We start from the raw sequence: 4,721 nt of genomic DNA on the forward strand, positions 1-4,721 counted from the left end.
AAATATATATATATTATATATATATCACCAATATATAATATATATAATATATATAATCTCACCAATATATAATATATATATATATATATCTCACCAATATTTTTTATTAGACCAACTACATGTATCTTTGTAGTTGGTCTCATAAAAGGTATTGGATGGAGATATATAAAATCTTTTATATAATATAATAAAAGATCTTCTATATATCTCCATCCAATATCTATCTATCTATCAGAAATCTCCACAGAGATTGTGTTCCATAATCAGTAAGGATCATTAGGAATCAGCTATAATAGTAGAAATGCAGTATGTGCTACAAATGTTATCATGAACATCAAATCAACAAAATATGAAGGTTCTGTTAGGACAGCACAAGGGCATTAGGACTGTGTCAGAAAAAGAAAGCTCTATCTTTTTCTTTTCTTTTTTTTTGATAACAAAGCAGTAGAAGTCTGCCTAGAGATTCCCTTCCATCTCTTCCATTTACCTGCCTTGCTTTCTGAGATGGGAGGCGGCATATCATGTATCACCTGGGGGGCCTGTGAATCATAGAAGTCGGGTCAGAAGGGACCTTGTAGATCCTCAAGTCCAACCCCCTGCCTGGGCAGGAGAAAAACTGGGCTCAAAAGACTCCAGCCAGGTAGCCATCAAGCATACCTTGATAGGCATCAAGCATACCTGTGGGCTCTTCCTGAAATATAGCTCCATCTTAGTGAGGCAGGTGAAGCTAGAAACACCTTTCTCAGATGGAAGAGAAGCTCTATGGAGACTTTGGTTACTTTATTTTTTACCAATTAGGAGATTTGTGAGAAAAAAAGGGGCTTTCTTTTCATGACATAATATGTTATTCAATGATTTTGCTTATCATTACTGTTACATTGTTTTATTACCATGTTTCCTGTCCTTCTTTTTGCTTGCATTTTTTCAGGTGAAGCATTCCCGGATTGCATGAGTTTATGCATGAAATGGTTGCAGGATTTTTCCCCTCTCCTTCTGTTTATTATTGTAGCCCCCTTCCTCCCCCCTGTTTTGCATAATTCTCTATGTGGAAAAGCTTGTGGTGGTTATACCCTCTCCTGAGAAGATGGTGCCTTGTTTGCCCATGGTTTGGTTCCCCAGACCAGGTCATGGGAAACAAGATAAATTCTTCCTCCATCATTTGGCTCCATCTGAATACCTCATCCTCATTGTTTGTGCTAAAAATATTCTTAAGTGGTAGTTTTCTTCATACATGCATGTATTCACACCCAGTGCTTTTCCCCAGTTTCCCAAAAGCCATCCCTTAGCCCCAAAATATCCTCATTCAGAACCAGAGTTCATTTTCCAGCATTACCCAAACAATCATCTCAGTACTCCTTTGGTATTTACATAGCAAAGCATTTATACTTGTGTTTTTCTACAATCCTGTGCTTCTCAGGAGGGCGGTTTCTCTCACACAGACCTCCTCATGTTCTTTAAAGAGAAGCAACACAGATTTCCCTATAGCGGAATTAAGAAATTCAACGGTTGATAGGAATCGCCTTCTCTGCCTTACATAGGTCATGAAGTCAACAGGAGAGAAGCAGATGTTCACTTGTCTAGCCTGATTCTGTCAGGCCAAATGATACATATCTTCAGATCCTCTGTAGGGAATCAGTAGTATTCAATGACTGAAGAATCAGGTCCCCAGGTATCTTTGTTTGCCTGCTTTATCTGATGTAGGTCTTCTATTGTTTCTAATACATGATAATTTAATCAGTATTAGATTCAGATAAGCAGTGTTAGTAGGTGGGCACCAGTCTATTGTAAATGGACACAATTTCCTGGTTCCCAGTTTCTAAGCAGGCCCTGGATCTGAGGAGTGGCTGGTTACTGTCCCAGGGAGTCTCCAGATCTCACATACTTCTTGAGCAGTAGAAGCCTTAAAACTAGAAAACAGTCTCATAGCTTTTCTGAGCCTTCATATTTCCTCAGAGTCCACCTGTCCATGAGGCTCTGCTTTATAATTAAACCTTTTGGAAACAATACTGGCAGGAAGGCAAAGAACAGAGGCTTAGCAAAGGATTTTCCTAAGTACAGACACTTTAACTCTTAAAAACACAGATTACAGTGTTTTACAGATCCATGAAGAACAATAAAAGCCTAAGCCCAGCCAGTTCCCATTCCCTCCTGAGTGCTGATATCTTTAGGCCAGACAGGCCTCCCTGCCTTTTTTGGCTTAGTCTTACATGTGGCATTGGCATGACCCCTTCCATAGACCCTTCACCTATTAAAACAGTGTCTTTTGCCCATATATGGGAATTCAAGGCCCCGGCCTCTCACCTTGTCTGAGTAGAGAGACATGCAAGACTAATTGTTCCAGAACAGGAAAACCATTCAATACTGATGGCCCTTGATGGCTCTGGTAAAGCTTCTCAGATTGCTATAGATAAAAATGTTACCTTGTGGGGTCAGGCCAATGCTCAGGATCTCAATATTGCACTGTTAGACAGGAGGGCATGGTGTACAATTGCACATGTGCACATATCACCAATTCAAGCACATACACACCCTAAGGATAATGACATGAAATCATACACAATACACACATACATACACATATACACACAGGTTAAACACTGACTCAGGTGACTGTGTGTGTGTGTGTGTTGGTGCCTGTGGTACCTATGCTTGGGGTGTTTGGTAACTAAAAAGCAAGCTGCACAGATCAGGGAAAATGCAGTGGGGATGAGGCAATAGCAGTGGCAGAGATGGGGGAAAAAGGCAGTGGGGATAAGGCAATAGCAGAGAAACAGGGGTTTGCAGGCAGAGAGGAGCTCAGGATGGCTGGAGCCACAGGAGCATGGGACAGGGGCTGGAGGTGGCGGTGAGCCAGAAGCAGGAGAGGGAGCAATGAGGCAGAAGTTAGAGGGGTGAGGAGCAGAGATTGGAGCAGGGCTGGAACCATAGTAAAGCACAACCCAACTCAGGGGTCCAAACAACAGTTTTATTAAATGAACACTGTACTGTAGAGCTTGGTTTCCACACACACTCACACAAGCACTCCCACACACACTCACACAATAGTAGCAGGAGAAAGAGACTCAGTGGAAGGGCTGGAGTCCAGGTAGGGAAGAGAAACAGAGTCCAAGTCCTTGGTTGAAGAGAGTGATAGCTACCTAAACAGGCTGGGAGGGGGTCCTCGATGGCCAATCGGGGTCTTTCTTCACCAGGTGTTGTCCAGAGAGGGTCGCCGGCAGGGCCTCTGGGTTAATAGGCAGCGTGATGTGGAGCAGGTCTGATTCAGGTGAAGATGGCATCCCCAGGAATCAGTCTTCACTACCCTTTTTTATGACTACCTCTGATCTCCTATGGGGAGGGCATGTCCAGGCAAGGTCAGCCCTGTTCCAGAGGATTCCAGATGTTCATACTGAGCATGTGCAGCCTTGACACAATGGTGGGTTGCCTCATCTTTGGTTTCTTGAATGCTGAGGGTGGTTCCAATGGCTGGGTCCTTGGACCAGGTACTGGTTTTGATGGTGGGGTGATTTCGTAGGGAGTCCCGCTATCATTGTGTTTCACTCAACTGTTCACTCTTTTGTTTCAGGCATTCAAGGAAAACCAATTGACATGGGAGAGGTTACAGACTTAAATGTGAGTCATAATTGCAACATATTTACACAACAGGGCATGGAGACAAGATGGGAACGTGACACACAAAATGGATACTTGTCATCACTCATGCCAACCCACACTGCAGGCCTAAATCATACATGTTAACATAGAAACACTTAAGACACAGTAACCGTATGGTGTAATACATTACAGTAATCCAGCACACACAGGAAAGCACTATTACAGTAGCTCATGGTTACTATAAAAGGGGACTTATGTACACAAGGTTTCAACTTAACTTATAACTACTTATATATACGGCCATAGGAAATAGAGGAGGGGAGAGCAAAAGGCAGAAATGATGGGGAAAAGGGGATGTCATATTTCTAAGTAAAAAAAAAAAAAAGAACAACTGGGGGTTTTGCTACAGATGGCTCTGCTAAAGCTTCTCAGATTGCTATAGATTTGCTCAATCTGCAGTCCACAAAGGAGTTTCATGAAGGGCATGCTCCAAACTGAAATGTATATGCAGCTCCAGATATCAAAAAGTATTCACCAAACAGCAATCTGCCACAATACCACCCAGATTCAGATATGTTAAATCTTATGTTGACTTTTGATAATGGGAGAAAAATAGGAAGATGTATGATAAATGCTACTAATTTTATTAGTATTTAAAATTAGACCACAAAAAAAACCCCCAAAACCTGTCAAGCCAGATTATGGATCTGTCTTTCAAAGTCTCAACTCAGCCTCCACATTTGTCAGAAATGTTGTGTCTGTAAATAACTGTAGGAACATTCACTAGCATTTATACCTCTAACTATGTGATTTGGAGGTGCAGTAGGTAAAGGTAGAATATATCATAACAATATAAAACATTTTATTAGCAATAGGTGCTAATAAATTCAGTTCCAAAGAATGCAAATGTATCACTACCTCATTAAAAACAATCTAAACCTATAATTAATATCTTTTAACAACTACCCTGCCACATATTATCTGTCAGTGATCACTGAGGATTATTAAGGATCAGATCTGTAGTACAAATTTAGTGTATACTACAAATGTAGTCACAAACTTCAAGTGGACAAAATGTTAAGGTACTACAAAACAACACAAGGACATCAAAATCTGGGCCTATGTAG

Source organism: Gavialis gangeticus, unplaced genomic scaffold (genome assembly GCF_001723915.1).
Source record: "Gavialis gangeticus isolate Ggan-Ray unplaced genomic scaffold, GavGan_comp1, whole genome shotgun sequence".
Taxonomy (NCBI): domain Eukaryota; kingdom Metazoa; phylum Chordata; order Crocodylia; family Gavialidae; genus Gavialis; species Gavialis gangeticus.